We start from the raw sequence: 17,409 nt of genomic DNA, 5'->3' as shown, positions 1-17,409 counted from the left end.
GTTCGCTGCTGCAAAAGGAACGCGGTGGCTCTGGGGCAGGGGTGGGGGTGTCCGGGTGCAGTGACTCACTGCGTGCCCCCCCTCGCCCTTTCCCGGTGCTCAAACACAATTGGGACAGAACAAGATATGGTTGTTAAATGGTCGATTTAAGTTAATCAAGACTTCATTAATCACGGGTTTTTATCTTGGGCGACCTGGGAGATTTTCTTGTGTGTGGCATAGTTCTGTCTACAATTGACTCATCACACTTGAGGGCAGATGATACTTAGCCCTGTCCTAGCTATTAAATTACTGCTCTGCAGTTTGTTTGTTTAATGTGTTCCTGGCTTCTTTGGCCCAAACTCACAATCTGATCGTTCATTTGCATGTAGGCAGGGGCAGGCTCCAGCTCGGAGTCAGCTGTTCAACACAACAGTCTGGGTAGTGCTGGGACAAAGCCGAGAAACATAAAGTAAATTGGAACCCAGAGATATTTGTCTTGTCACCACTGTCTAAAGGAAGCAAACTGAGCAAACAGTGTGCTGAAATAACTGTGTATACAAACCACTTGAAAATAGCCTGAGGTGCTTTGTTAAGGCAGGAGACCACCTTACAAATGAGACCTTTTATGCATATCGCACTGTAATATCATAACTCAATGGTTTTCTTGCCTTAAGCAAATCAGCATTTGGGACTTTTCTGACAGGCTGTTTTGTCCTTGCTGTGCACAGCTTGATTCACCATTGCTTTGCTTTTTGTGGAGTCATTTAAGCCTGGGCTAAGTTATGCGATCCTTCCCCTCTGGGAGAGTGTTGTACAATTATAAATACTCAACATGAGACAGGACAGTTTATAAATCAATTTTTGGCTCATGACACCAGCTCTCAAACTGAGAGTCACAGCATCGAGGAATTTTTTCCTGCCAGCTGAGCAGGAAACTTTCCAACTAACACTGGTATTTTTCCTCATTTCTAGAAATCAACCTATGTCAAGTGGAAAGGCAAATATAGGAAATAATTTCCTGACATTGCTCTCGTGGTAGTTTTATGTATACCTGTTGGAGCTGTAGCAAGACTGAGCTGTGGCTTAGGAGGGAAGAGGAGGCCATCTGTGCTATGGTGAACAGGAGAGGGGGTCTCCACACTGCACTTAAATCAGTCTATGCCAAGTAAAAGGCTGCCAAAATGCAAGGACTTTGCTGTTAGTCCTACAAGCAAATCACTTTTAGTGCTCTGTGTGATGGTAGAAACACAGCTCAACTTTTTTTTGTATTAAAGTAGAAGGGAGGTAAAGAAATTGGTTACATCCAGGCATAAGCAGCCCTTCAAAGTACAGAAGTAGCATGCACAGAGATGTGAATAGGTGCAGGTTCCTTCTGTGCCCTGTTCCTGCTATGACTGCAGGGTCTTGGGACCTACCCTGCACACACTGCATGCTGCCTTACATTCTCTCAGGCATCAAGGAAATCAATTCCAAGCTTTGTTCACAGATATTTTCCATATCTTTCCTATTTTAAGCCTTGCTCCTGCCCTCTGAGGTCCTCAGTGGGACCTGGGAGCTGAAAGGGAAACATAGCTGGTTGTGGTTGTAAATACTCCTGGATATAGCCTTTAGAGCAGTTTGGATGCTTGAGAGAAAGGGGTTAATGTGTTCCCAGTTGGGAGCAGTCTGCAGGCAGGGATTTGCAAGGCAGTAGGGGCTGTACCAGATGTGAGGGCAGTGATTAACTCACGCCTGGATCACAGAGGAGCTGTTAGTAATTGGCACCTTATTTTAGCGGCTTTTACGATCCAGTGTATAATTAAGAGTTTAGATTAAATTCACCCTGGCTTGAAAGAGAGAAGCTGAGAAAACAGGGATTGTCTGGGACCATAATGGCCTGGGCCTTATCCATTCTTGGAGAGGAGGGAAGAAAAGCTTTAGGAATCCAGCCATTTCTGTCACAGACTTACTCTGATTTTGTTAGAATCAAACAGAAGCTTTAACTACTCAAGACAGTGTGAATTCTCATAAGTGCTTATTTTTAAAAGGAATGATTCATAGATACTTATTTTTATTTAAAGATGAATTGTTTTCTGAGGCATTTAAATCTTTCTTGACAGTATTTGTAACTTGACATGCCACAAAGCAGGGCTGTCACATAGCAATTGAAGGATAATACTGAGGAGGAACTGGCTCTTCTGGTTGGGCTGTCTGGATGGGAAGGAGCTGCTAACAGTGAGCAAACAGAGCCACGTGAAACGCTGCTACAAGCAACCTCAAGAGGTCACCTCTGTTGCTAGGCAGGATCCACTAACATAAGCAAGGAAAGGAAAATTTAACCTTAGAAAATAATTTCAGCTTTAATAATTCAGGGTGGTGCTGACACTTAGGAATGGATTTGATCTTTAGATGCAGATTTTTTTTAGTGAATGTAACCTTCCCCCTTTACTTTGTTTTCCCATCCTAGTTCACTTTGAGTGGGGAATGATTCTCAGCCCAAGGTCATGATTGATTTTGTCTGGAGTTGACATCTCTGCTGGTGGCCCCCGTTGTGATGCCACCAGTGGAACTAAACCACCTGGAAAATTTGGGCTAGGAGACCTTGTGTGGACAGCCCTCTCGGGGGCGACAGCACTTTTTAATTAATTGGCAGAAACTGTCGGTGGAGAATGATTGCCAATTCCATATGAGGGGAGCAATCCCAGCTGCAGGCTGTAATTCCTGTTACGTGTACAGTGGAAAAATCTCCCACCATTAGCCCTTTTTTCCTCTCAGAGGAGCTAAATATATGCACTTTGAAAACAGTGATGCTGGTTTGAGATGGAAAAGGGAAGAAACAGAGATATCTTACACCTATGTGGAGGGCATGCTAACAAATTTCCAAAGTGTTTTCAGGGACAGCGGTTCACAGGGAGTATTGGGTTCTGAAAATCATTGTCATCTGTCCCACAACTAATTTTGTGAGCAGATTAGTCACTGCTGGATTTGGCAGGGCTTTTCATTTAATTTCCAAAAGGAGGCTACGTTCTTCAGTCCTATCTTACCTGCTTGTGGCAAACTGGCCAAGAAAAGGTCTATGAGGACAGCACAGCACTTGTCTGGGCAAGGTAGACAAAGAATATTGAGTGGCATTTTGTGGGGCAAAAGGAGAGCTCCCTGTTCATATTAGCATTAGACTGTTTGACTTAGTTTAGGTTTTTTTGTTTTGTTTTAATCTGGTACGGTGGAAAGCTCATGGGATCAAGTTAAAAGGTGGAAATATGGACTTTCTTGGAAAAAAGTGCAAAACACTTTTTTGCAAAACAGTTTTTTGAGTTATAGGGTCCTGATATCACACCAAGGTGTGTTTGGTATCATTGGATGAGGCAGATTGTACACAGCCAGCTCAAACCTTCCTGCTGCAGAGCAGGACTGGTGCCTGCCCAGCAGCAAAATGTGAGGCTGCCGACTTGAGCCAGCTCAAGAGCTGCACCAAAGCCATCTGAGCCGTCTCACCAGCCAGGCAGCCTGGGCAGTGGGGTTTGGTAACCTCCTCAGTTGTGCTGGTGAAAATTATCTCACCTCAAGGCTCAGTGAGAAGCTTGAAACCACAGCAGCAGCAGCAGCAATGTCTGAGGGAGAGGGCTTAGAGTCTGGGAGTGTCTGATCGTAAACTTAGGAAACCCTGAAGAACTCTTGCACTCAGATATGAATGTGGTGGCTCTCATTCACACTTCCAGCAGATGTTTATCCAAATGCCATCAAACTGCTGTTTGCAAAGGGATTAAAGGGTACAGGAGTCACAGGTATCTCTTACCTAGATCTGGGTTTAACCATTTCAAGTGTAATTGCAGTTTCCACCTTAAACTGCTCTTGGTTACCTACTTTACTTACTTTTTCATGCTTCCACTTTTTGAAGGATCTGTAGATCCTCCAAATGCAATGACAAATACTGGAACATTTAATCAGCGTTGATTCCCTGAAGTTGATTCACTGGGAAACAACATTTAGAGACAAGAGCTGAGCATGCTGTGTTTGCCAACCATGTGTTGGGATATTTTCTTTCATATTGGGCTACACCAGTAGCTTGTATTTACAGGCGTAGAATTGGAAACAACACAGATTGGGAGTAAACAGCATTCAAAAATCATGTTGAGATTTAGCATCCTTTATTTCAGAGAAGGATGCACAAGGAAGGAAAAAACAGAAAATGAGGTAAGGGCAGCTCACATCAGAGGCTGCTGGGTGAACCACAATTCTCACTGGCATCCCAGAAAAGAGGAGCTAAAAGGCATGATTTGAAGGAGGGTAATTTGTAGACGTTTATAAGGAAGATGAAATTATTATGGTTGTAAGAAGGAAACACCCCATGGAACTGGCTGGTTGCCAAATCCCACCATCAAGTGACTTCTGATGAATAACATAGGCCAGGGTTATGCCAGATATGCATTGCTTCCACATGCACAGAGGAGAGAAAGAATGGACCAAGCTGCCTTATCCCTTCAGCAGGTCACAGGACTGCTCCTGTTCTGACTAACCTTATCTCACTGCTCCACACCAGTTCCTCACCCCCTCTGGGCCCATGAAACTTGCTCTACCCCAGACTGGAAGGCAGCTGTGCTGGGGACAGGGAAGACTGTGGATATGCCAGGACGAGTACATGTGAAAGTCACAGTAGGGATGAGGCAACCAGGATACTGCTTAGAGTGAACCAGAAAAGCAGCTGTTTTGAAGGATCCTCTTAAGACTTGAATTCCACGGTGTAACACAAGTTGTGCAGAAATGCACTGCTCTTAAGCCTAGGTGTTTTTGAGGGGTAGGCCCATCAGCTGGCTCCAAAATGAACTTCCCTGCTTGCCTTGACTGCCTCTCTCTTCCAGCATCTGCCACCTGCAGAAAGACCCCTCACCCCTTTCCCACAGAGCCCACTTCACCTCACAAGCTGCTGTGAACTTTCTCTGCATACAGTCCTTGTCTTACTGACCACCTAGCTCTGCTCCAAAGGCTGGATTCTTTTGGTGAATCTCCATGGGACTGACAGGAGCCAGCACACAGAGGGAAGGCCAAGCTGCTTTGGGTCAATGAGACATTAATTTAGATTCTGCTCTTTAAGATACTTTGCTGCTGTAGCTAAGAGTGGTGGATATGGCAATATTTCATAGGTTTTGTAGCCAGGAGAGACAAGAGGCTGTAGCAAAAGCAGTTGCTGTGCACATGTGAGGCTGTATTTGCTATTCTAAACCAAGAAGGACATTTCAGCCTGGCTTTCTAAGGAAACAAAACTTACGCTCTCACGCTGCTTTTCCATCTGTTTCCCCTTTGATTGTTCCTCAGCAAATCTGGAGCTCATTGGCCAGTGTCAGCCAAATTTGACCACGGAACAATGTGCACTTCCCTCTGCAGAGAGGCGGGTGGTTTGATGCAGGAGAAGGCAGGATTAACCCAGCTCTTTAATTGGGAAAGGCCAGAGCCAGCTGGACCAGAGGGCCAGCTTGGCCTGTCAGCCCACGCTTGGCTCTGGGTCCACCACGGTTGTGCTCAACCACACAGGCTGGGTAAGACCTTGGCTACCTCGGCTAGTAACTGTGCCCAGTGAGGAGAGTTTCCTCCCTAAGCATTGTGCTAATCAGCTTAACCCTGCAAGATGACATCTGATAAACTTGGGCTCCCTAAGAAAATATCTCGTAGCTATTTTGTGTTTGAGTGAGTCAAAGTATCCTGATAGGAGATGATATATTATTAAACTCCTAATTTTCTCAAGAATTTGTATTTTGACCTGGCAATATTTTGAGGAAAATGTTTGTGGGATGTCTTTTTGCAGAGCAATCACAATTGTTACTGTAAACACATGCCCCTATCAGTCCCTCTGTCTGACCTCACACCATCAGATAAATGGGCTTAGCCTTTATATGTCCATAGGGATTGCTTTACATCTGTCCATAGCAGTGACTGGGATAAAGTGATCTTTTCTGCAAATACAGTTTAGCCTTTAGGAAGTTACTGCTTACTCATGTGTTAACCTCAGCTCTGAGCAGGCAACCAAAGACAGGCAGAGACTGCAGCTTGCCTGTGCTAGTGAGCTATAAATAAAGAGGAGCCTGCAGCTACAGCTGCCTGTGCTCTGCTGCAGGTAAATATTTGTCCATGGAAGCTTGGTGAGGGCAGCTTGCATTTGAATGGCTGACCACAAATCCCCACAGGAGACTGCAATAAAAATGATTTGGTGGCATCAGGTGCCACGAGGTATTAAGACTCCCAGGAAAAAAAAATAGTCCAGTTCATTATCTCAGTGACAGGTTGTTGACACAGAAAAGCAGTATTTGATACCAGAGACTCAGATAATGAAGAGTCAGGAGCCAGCTCAGGAGATCACCAATGTCTATCTCATAGGCTAAGGCAGGAGGAAGTACTTCAGGATCAATCTAAGCATATTTTAAATATCTCAAATGGTAAAGATTTCACAGTCTTCCTAGTCAAACATAACGTTTGTGATATATTTTCTTTCTAATGGATATTCCATTCTCATTCTCTGAGCTGCATCCTCACTGAGGTGTATCCAGCCTCTGACTTTGATTACAACTGTTCATGTTTTCAGGAGCTGCTTTCCTATGTTCCAGTGACTTTCCTGGGTTGTAAATAATTTTGAATGTCCTACTTTCCCAATACATTCAGGATGGGGATCACTTTTTACAGATTTCTGGCATGCTAATGAAAAGCTATGGAACAGAGAGGTTATAGTGCAGGACAGTTTGCTAGAACTGCACTTCCAGACACCTCTGGAGTTGTGTATAGCCACAACAGGTTGACTGATCTACTCTTCATCCCTACATGTCTCTGCTTCTTTGTGTTCCTGCATGTGGTGATGAAAACAAGTGCAGAGGGTGTGCAGAGCCCCAGCTTAAACACCAGCCCGGGGTATAAAGATCAGAGCCCATGGAAGAGGCCACCCAGCAGAACAGTCTGTTGGGGCATATTTGACAGAGAGTAGGGGCCACTTGGGTGAGACACTGCAAAAGCAGAGAGGGCAGAGAGCAGAGGAGGGAAAAAGAGGTCAGCACACCACCCCAGCACCATCATCATCATCCCCTGCCACTGCTTTGCCAAACTCCTCTGTCAGCAGCACTAACCCCAGATGTCTTACCTTTGCCCCTTAAAGGCCTTTTTCATGCAGTTCAAGTGTCTCCATTTAGCAAAGCAGAGCATTCTCATTGATAAGGTGTTTTTTTCACACCGCACCACGCAGCAAAGGAGCCCCTCTGTTTAAACACCATGACATCACCTTCAAGGTCATCCTATAAATTCCTTCCTATAATTATTTGTCACAAGCTCTGTGGAAAAGGCAGTGAGAATGAGACTGATGGCATGCATTAAATACACTGCCAAGCATGAACCTCTGCTCTGACCCTCGCCTTTGAGCATGGCTGATCTGTGAGGAGTATCTCTGTTGTATCTCACATTGGGCTAAGTTTCTGGCACATGGGCCACCTTTCTCTTTTATCTTTGCACCCCAGTACAAAACTGGAGCCCCAAGCTGAGACACAGTTAATAAGCAAGCTGGTTACAGCAAAATGGAGAATGAGTATCAGTCCTTTTAATGTCAGATCAGTCTCAAAGCTTTGTTAATACAATTTCAGTATTATTCTTTATGAAACAATTCTGTTTAAAGAAGATGACCAGACCTTTCCCCTCTCTGATTTTAATGTGGTTTTATAAAATGGATACATTTGGCGTGTCATCTGGAGACATTAACCAGTGAGGTTAAGAGGTGAGGCTCTTGGGTTTAAAGCATCCATTTAATAGATAGATAAATGAATTGACTAAGTGCAATCCCATTTGTCATAGGGCTATTATACCTGATTTTTTTTTCTTGCCTAATTATAAGCTATTGGTTAATGGGGTAGAATTAGATTTTTACAGAACTCTGAGCAGATAATTTTCTTGGAAAATATTTCGAAGAGCCTGCCTGTCCAGAATATGAGAGGTGATGTTCCACTGCTGTCTGATGGCTTGGTCCTCAAACAGCAGGACTGCAGCTGCAAGTGGTAGCCTGTGGCTCTTCCATTAGAGTTTCTGCACTAGCACAGGAGAGCTGTAATAAAGAGAAATGACATGTTAATGTGGAAGTAATTCAAAGCCCTCAGATCTGAGCATCATGGGACATTAAGGAAATTTAACATTTGATCTAGAGCAGGGCTACTTGGCCTGGGGAGCCTCAGGTCATTGCATCTTAAAATTCTGTGTGCAGACTGTTTAACTTGGGCTCATCTGTCCTCATGAGATTAATCCAAATAAAGAATAATACCAATGTAATTTCCTCACAACAGGACCCCAGAGCAATGAAGAGTCATCTCAAACAATATAAATACTAGGTAATGTAAAACCTGGCTGGATAAAACACTGTCTATTAAATAACAAAAGTTATCCTGCACCAGTGGGGGTAGAAATAAGGGCAGATTTCCCATTTTCCCTATATTTTCCATTAATATTTTCCTCTGAAAAGCTCCCTGCCTTTGCCATATTCTAACATCTCAGTCAGTCTGAGGAAGGTACAAAGGGAAAGCTCTGGGACATTCCAGGGTTATGAAGTATTTAATCTCCAGGACACCCTTATCTAAAGTTGGTTGAGACACTTCAGACAGAAATAGGTCTCATCCTAACAGAAAGTAAAGGGAACAGAGGATATTTTCTAGTGGATAATTGACAGGATTCCACAAAATCACCACCAAGGCATTACAGACAAGCTATTTTTTTTTTTTTTTGCCCTAGCAGTGAGGCTGAAGGATGCATAAAACACAGAAGTGCTCTGCATAAGGTGAGAGGCAATTCCCTATACACTCATCAGAGCTTATTTGCCCCAACAAGAGGTCTAGAAGAGGGTGGTATTATTCCTTCAGTACATATCTCCTTTGATGCTCTCTTCTTTTATCAAGCAACAATGATCTTCTCTTTCCACAGTGACCTTGACCTTACATATGTTCATTCCCAAGCTCTTCATATCATTTTGTTTTGCTCTTTCCTCCTCTTTTGTTATACTTTCCTTAGCAAACAGAGTCTCATGATGCTCTCTGTGGCTGGGAAAAACTCCCTCAGCCCAGCTCCAGATATCACTTGCTGTTGTCTGTTAAAATCCTGCTCAGGAAGCCCAAATGCCTGAACAAAAGCTGGCAGTGTGTAGGCCGACAGGCTGCTCTCATGTTCACTTTTTGCTCCTAGCCATGCTTTGCTCAGGTTTTTTCTCTGCCTTGAAAACTGTTTGAGAGCATCTTGGCCATTTTGCTGTGGGTCTGTGTCTCAGGCAGCTGAGAGGATTGGGTATGCTGATTAGTACCCCTGTGTTTTAAGATCAAAATGTTAATATTGTGAATAGTGAGCTGCTTTAGGACCACAGATTGACAAGTTCGGTCATGCAGAACTGAAAGTGGACTTGCAGCTGAGGTCCAAAATAGCCTGTGAATGCCTCACCAGGGAGGCTGGGATGACAGGCACCCAGCTTCCTAGCAGGTGTTAATTTCTTTCACATGGAGCACTGTTGGAGGTCAGGGCCTCTTTATTGGAACAGGATGTGACTGCATCACTTCTGTTAGAGTACAAAAAAGAGTCATCCCAGTGACACTGGGAATGGGCCTTTCAGTGAGGTGAATAAATAACAGACTCTCTCACTAAAAACCTGTAATGGTGTCAGTACAAATCAGGGGATAACAAGAAAGAGGTGCTCCCAGCTGCCATATCAGATATATTGTCTCTCTCTAGATTTTGTATCAGAAAGCCCCCACCACTTTTTGGGGGGGTCCTGCAAAATGCAAGTGTTCAATTTTGAATCTGATGCCCATCAAGTCATGGAAATATTGGCTGAAAGTCCCCTCTGCAGGTCTCCTAGTGCAAATGTCTTCTCTAAACTCCTACCTGGCTCTCCCAAACAGCAAACCTTAGATACCACCCCTTGTATTGTCCACTGCTTCTGAAAAGTATCTGTTGTTTGTATGTCTCTGCTGGGTGGTTGTGGCCACCTCCAGCTCACCTCTCAGACACCTTTCCCCAGCCTAAGCAAGCCCAGCTGCCTCCAGCTCTCTGAGGGGGTCCACACTGCAGCCCCCTGAACACATGGCAGCCCCACTGGGCCCTGACAGTTTCCCCACATCCCCCTTGACCTGGGAAGGGGAGCCAAGGCTGAACACAACCCAGGTACAGCCTCACCACCACCAAGCAGTCTGGAATAAATAACTTCTCTCAGAGCTGGCTGTCATCCTCCCCAGGAACACACAGAGGCTTTCTGAGGGAGGAGTTGCTGTCAAAGGCACTCTTGGGTTCTTTTTACCCATGAAGTTGTCCGGCTGCTTTTTGAACCTCTGTAAAGGTTTGAATCTAAAATCTCGTCCAGCAAACTGTAAAACTCTTACAGATTTCTTGCACAGTGTGTGAAGGCCCACTTCCTCCTGCTTGTGGAGAGCTTGCTACTTGGTAGTTTAATTTTTTGTTCTCATACAAGAAAGCACAATGAACCATTTATCATCCCCCTGCCCTTCCTGATTTTATAGATCTCTATAAAAGTGATAACAAAAGAGGACAAAAATACATGAGGAAGACAAATGCTATATTCTGCTTTTCTCTCCCTTTATTTCGTGAAACATGTGACTACTCACACTTCATTTGAGCATCACCTTTGGAGATTGTCTCCCATTATTTCCTTCTGCTTTGTCTTTATTTCACTCCACCAATGAACAGCAACTAGGAGTGACTGAGGCCATAAACAACTATTTTCCTGCTCATTTACCTGTGTTGTTCTGGCAATTGCTTAATGGTAAACATATGATTTACTGACACAGTTTAGACCACAGCATTAACAAGTTTAATTCCTTGCCTTTGAAGGACAGGCTAATACAATTTTCCTCTGCATTCCTCCGGGCCATAGAGTCAAGAACAGTCACAGGCAGAGGTGCTCTCAAGACCCCCAGCTGCATTATAATCTGAATTTCATTAGGATTCTGAATAGTACTGCTGATGAAGTTGACTGGGAAAAAAAAGCAACTTAATCTGTTATAGAGCTGCAAAAAAGAGCTGTAATTCTTTCTAAAATATTGTTTTAGCTTCTTGCTCTGCTAATCTGGTGCTTGTGTTTATGAGGACAGTCAGTATGCATCCTTAAGCAACAATTTTAATGTCTGCTCAACATATGCTGTTTACATGATTTCGAAGTCACTGATCTTGCAGGCAGTTTGACATTCAGCAGAGAACAAGGCCTAAAGGGAAGGAGATCACATGCAGGTTAGAAACAACCAGCTGAACCCCACAGAAACTAACCCCAGTCTCCAGAGGAGCTTTGCTAGGGCAAGGGGTTCAGGCAGGGGCTGAGAGAGGGGCAAACTTCTAAGTGGCTCTTCTGAATCTGACACAGGCAGGCGTCCAAGTCCTCAAAATGTTCTGTTCATCCAAGGCTTGCTGGCCATCTCCATGGAGTAGGAAAACTGATGTGGAGTACAGCTGGTGATGTTCTGCTAATACCAAAACAAGGGGCTCCCACTCTTGACTCTGTTGACTACCCTGAGTCTATCAGCAAGGGAGGACAGCGTGTGTCCTGTGAGCGGGAGATGATGATGTCGGAAGAACAAACAGTCTCTGCATGGGAACGGGAATTATCAGGAGGGCTGACAGTAACCCTTGCCAGGGACTTTCCCGTGCCTATTATCCATCCAAAGCAAACTGAGCTGCTTAGTCTGGGGCCATGAGGTTAAAGGAGGTCTGTTTAACACACAGGTGTGCTAACAGTGAGACGGTCTGGACTGTGAGGTTTTTTTATGCTGCAGAGCTCCCTCATACAGAGGAAAGTTCCTAGGGCTGCATGCAGAGGTGGACACGACCCTGGAACAGGGAAAAGGCTGAAGGAGACACAAGGCAGCAGCCAGAATCCTTGATATGGTCCTTTGGATTGACTGAGTCCTAATGCTCTTTGGGTGATGCTTGGCCTACGGTTTAGAGAACAGTTTGTTGTGCAATGGATCGTAATTCGTAAGGGGAGCTGGATCTTGTTTTTCCCTCTCCAATGCCTCGGTGGTGGCTCTTCTCCTAAAATTATTGAATGGCACCACCTTGTGGGTGCTCGGAGGTGAGGAGACTTCCATTTTTATTCCACGTGCGGACCCTGCAGGGGTACATTTGAATAGCGAGGCATGTAAAGGCTGATTCATTCTCACGCTGCTTCTCAAAGACCGGGCGCTCATCAAGAAGTGCTTTTCTGCTTGTTTGCTGCCAGCTGACAGAAACAGATTTTAGTGCTTAGCGGTTGATTTTCAGAGCTTAACTGATTTTGCTTTTGCTAAAGGTTGTATTGGAAAACTGTAAACAGATAAAATAATTGACACTTTCCAATTTTAGAGAAAGTGCAGAGGAAAAACACTGAAAAATACATTAAAGATCATCTGCCCAGGATGCCACTTCTTACCTTTTTCCACGATGTGAAATCCATGTGTCAGCTGCTCCATGCAACACACAATTCCCTAAACTCCTGAAAGCAAGGTGTAGTGGGAGAATTTACCATATGTACTCTTGAGTTTGCCTTTAGGGATTACCCTGGCAATGACAGACAGCACATGTCCTAAACTGCAGTTTCTGGGAAGCATCAGACATATGTTTGTGAAAAGAACAGCCTGTGTACAACGACTCCAAGACTTTCCAGAAAGCACTGGCTGCATGTTGTGTATTTTATACAGCATTAGGATTCATGTATCATGGGTATGCAGGAACTCAGGATGCTAAATAGCAGCTATGGGACAGTGTGAGTTTTCATTTATGGAGTACCAGGTTTTTTGGTCAAGTGGGATTATCACGTGTAAATCCAAGAAGCTCCATGAAATCTGCCCGGACAAGATTTTGCAAAGTGAATGGGCTGATGTCCTACCAGATATATTGTAGCCTAAAGTACATCAAGAAAATGGAATAGAACCTTAAGCAGAATATAGACAAGTGAGCAGACACATTCATACACTTCTGTTGTCCATGGGGGGAAACTCAATAAAAACATAAATAAATACAAATTATTAAACTGTCAATTAAATTTTTCAAGCCTGCTTCTCAAACTCAGTTTCCATTTTGGAAAGAGCATTTTCATTTTACAGTGTTGTCCCCCAGCCATATGCCCACACAGTTTTTTTTCCTAGGCAAAGTTACAAGAGCTGGATTTAAGGTTGTGCCAGAGATGTGCTGAGACACCATGGGCAGAACAACATGGTCAAAACAATGTGGTCCACAACGGAGGAGGGTGCCAAGAAAAGGAATGAGGAAAGTTTGCCAGGGGATTAGAGAGGTTTCTGAGAGCAGGCATTAGGATAGGAGTGAGGAGGCACCAGGCCAAAGCAAGGCTCTACAAGGGGCCCTTTGCTCTGTGCTCCCAATAACCTGAGGCATCCACAAGGATAACCCCATCTTAGGTGTTGCATGAGCACAGAGTGAATGACAGTCCTGTCCCCAGAGCACCTACAGCCTGACAATAGCCCAAGATGTGCTGAGAGGAAAGCGTGTGCTGTGAGAGCAGGTGGGTGATGTGAGAGGAAGAAATGCTGGCACATCAGGAGCCAGCATTCTGTGGGTGCTTTTTCCAGCCATGACAGTGAAATACAGTTTAAAGCAGGGATCTGGAAGAGGAAAATGAGCCAGTCTCAGAGACAGTGATGGGGATTTCCTCTTCACTACCCTGAACACACTGCCTGTGTCAGAAAAAAGATGAAGATGCTTACTTGGAAATTCAGAAAACTGATGACAGCAGTGACCTCTGGGATAAATCAGTCTGCTATCAATATCCAGTTGTTGAAGAGAAATGGTAAGAAGGAAGGGAATTTACAAGCTGATGAGATCACCAGTGAATGTTTGCAAAAGGGATTAAAGGAAGTGAGGGAGCCCCTCTAGTGGGAGAATCCAAGAAAGGCAATCTCAGCCATTAGCTGAGAAAATGATGTGCCATGAGACTGAGCTGCTCTGCAGGATGTATCAGTTTCATTGCATCTGTCGACAAAACTCATGGTCCAAAAAGGCATGAACATATTTTTTAAATTATTTTTATTGAATCCACTACAAAAGAAAACACCAGGCTGTGCACAACTCTGTAAAACCCCATAGTCTGCAACTTATGAGCCCATAATTAACTGCTGGAAGGAACTGAAAACAATATTCAGCCCCAGTGTAATTACAAAATTATTTGTCAGAAAAGTTATTGCAGTCTCTTCTGAGGTCTAAGAGACTGAGAGGGATCTCAAAGTTAATTCAGTCATCAAGAAGGCCAGTTCCTATGCCCTGCATTTTATTGTCTCACAGACAAACTACTTCCTCTGGAGCCAAAGATAACCACTCATTTCTGTTCTCCACACTTTCCAGTGGTTTTATCCGCAAAGGATTTTTAATCTGGGAGAAGTTCACAGTCTGATCAACAATAAGCTTTTCAGAACTACCTGAAAATGGTATTTATCCAATAAGTTTCCTCTGGACTTTATTATCACTAAGGCTTTGTTCAAAGAATTGTATTGGAAGAGTGAATTCCTTGAATGGGGCACTTGTGATGACTCAGACAGTGACAAATTCTTTCTACTATCATGTGTAATGAGTTTAGATCCTTGCTAACCTGCAGCTGGTCACCATTTTCCTTCATCTTTATGGTTGAGTGTTTTTGTGAAGTTGGATACTGAGAATTCACTCAAGAGCAGATGGATTACTAGCAAAATGAAAGCAGGAAGTTCTATAAGGCTGTTTAAAAGAGGAGCATTTTGGTGCCTCACAAATGCTTTGAGCACTTTCCAGTTCCCATCAAGTCCATTGAGGTACAGTGTTCACTTGGAGAGTGAGCTTCCTGTGGGAGAGCTGTCTCAGCGTTCCTTCATCAGCACCCAGGGAAATACCACCCTGGATACCTCTGAGCTGTGTGACCATGCAAATACTATCAATACCAGAAACTGCTGCTAGTGCCCAACAGCCCTTAATGACATCCCAGCCAACAGCTGCTGAATCGAATAGGATATTTAAAGATCTTCACAAAGTCACCCTTTTGCTGACTGAAGCCTCTGGCTCATATATTTGGTTGATTCAGTACAGAAAAATAAATTCTATTTGTGACTAATTAAAGAGAATGAAATATTTATCAGTAATGTTCCAAAGGTTGTTGGACTGCTTGGCATAATGCAGGATTTCAGTTACTGAATCCTATATTTTGTTTTTATTATAAAGAGTCTTCTGCCCATCATGAGCAAAACTGTTCCCGTTTCAATAAAGTTGATAACTGGTGATGAAGTTACTTTTACTGCAAAGTAATCAGAAGTGAAAGGCAGAAAGAAATCAACCGAACTTTCAGATCACTGAAATTTAGAAGGATGGATTAAATTTTAATATACGTGTCAGTTGAATGCTGGTTTTCTTTTGGGTGGTTTTGGTTTTGCTTTATTGTTTTTGTTTTCTTTAGGTGAAAACTTAAGATGTAGATGCTCTTTCGCTCCTTAACATGAAGTCTGCACAAACTCATGTTTAGAGGCGACTCCTTCAAGATGTCAACAGCAAGGTACTGATATAAAAGAAAAAAGTCAGTCTGGCCCTCTTCTTAATGGCACATGAGATGATTTGAAGAAGAAGAGTTACACCACTGGCAGCAAAATTCCTCTGGGTGCCACCCTAATAATGATGCAGGTTAATGAAGGGCCGTGGCCTATATCCATGTTCTGGGAGTGCTAAGCAGCACATGCCGCAGTTGTGTGTAGCACACTGAGTGTGGCTTCTCCCCTCTTGTTCTCAGGATTTGCCTTCTGCACCAAGCTGTGGTCAGTGAATAAAAATCCAGGCCCTGGGGGCCAAGAGTTAGACTGGAGGGATGCTGCTTTCCCTGACAAGGATCATGGTGAAATTCACCAGATACAGGAGGTGCCCTCCCTTTGCTTTGCCTGGCAGCGATGTTGACAATGACAGACAATTCACATGGGACTGCTGCCCTGAAATGTAACATCTTGTGCCATTTGAGATGGGATAAGGGCACGAGACACCCACACAGAGCTGCTAGAAGGAGCTAGTGAAGCTCCTTAACTTTCCACAAAAGTAGCTGGAGGCCAGGGAAAATGACGTGGGGCTCCTTAGCACCAATGTCAGACAATTCATGTGATTTCACACACTTTAGCAGACACTCTGTGTGACAAGAGCGGGGACTCCTCCACCATGTCAGAGCTGTTCCTTCAGGAGGGAAGGGTGGGTGGCATTGTGCTGTGCCCACACCTCATCTCCTGAAGACTGGATTAGCAACAGTCACTGCTTATTCAATGCAACTGAAGTCTTCCGTGGAAGGACTAGAACATTTTTATGGAAATACTTCTGTGAGTTGCTCCAGAAAAACCTCTGATGAGATCTTATTCTGTTAGGGCTAAAGAACAATCGGTTTCTATGACAGCCTCTCTCTGGTCCTTTTACCTCCAGGGTTGCTGTGGAGCCCAGGAACCCCTGACCACAATCCTGCTGTGCCAAGTCACAGAGACAGTACACGGGCTCAGACTTGTTCCCTGAACACTTGGGAAGTGCACAACCCCCTGAGAAAGGTTCCCAGCCAGCCTTTGCTCCTGACACCCCACAGCTCTGTCAGGCAGGTGACAACAGAGCCAGGACTCCTTGTTCTTCCAGCAGCTTGGATAAACACTGGCAGAAGCTAGCAATCAGCAGGAGCAGTGATGCTGGCAAGATGAAATGTCGTTCATCCCTAAATGATATTTGAATTCGGAAATTTAAATCTTGATATGTGATCTGAAAATACCCTGAAAATAGAATCCTCTTTGTGAAACAGAAATTCACTTTCCCAGCCAGCTCCAGTTGTCAAGACTCACTCTTTCTCCAAAATAAGACCATCTGTCATGGAAACAGGCATCTAACTTTAACCCAGATTTGAAACTGCTTGCTTGGAGGTTTGTAAATAAATCCCAGCAACACCCCAACTGTTCTAGAGCTCACACTGAGGGGCCACATCTGCTTAAAGTAAAAAAAAAAAAATCTGAATTTACATGAGTCACACATCAACTCATTCTGTGTAAAGACTCTGTAAAAGCAATGCCAAAAAAACCCTGTTGGTGTGCCAGCAGTGCCATGTTTACATTAAAGCCTGTCAAATACAGCCCCAAAATACTACATAAATAGGTAGAAATATTGAATGTGTTGCTGCACAATAAAATCCAAATGTTAAACTATTACAGGTGTCTAATGGATGTTATCTTCCTCATCCTCTTCATCAGGCAGGGGGATTGGCCTCCTGACAGCCATGGCTCCTGGAGCAGAAGGTGGCTGTCATAAGCGAGCTTGCTCTGCAGCTGGAGCTGTCCACCCCCCAGCACAGCCCTGCTGGTCTGCTGTCCTGTTTGGCAGCTCTGTGCTCAAACAGAATATGCAAGCTGTAAAAAGTTGGTGCCACTATGCATCAGGCCCAGACACCAGGCTGCTTCCCTCTCCCGAGTATGTTGGCATTTCAGA

Source organism: Sturnus vulgaris, chromosome 3 (assembly GCF_052056855.1).
Source record: "Sturnus vulgaris isolate bStuVul1 chromosome 3, bStuVul1.hap1, whole genome shotgun sequence".
In the NCBI taxonomy this organism is placed as follows: Eukaryota; Metazoa; Chordata; class Aves; order Passeriformes; family Sturnidae; genus Sturnus; species Sturnus vulgaris.
Note: the sequence above shows the minus strand (reverse complement) of the source record.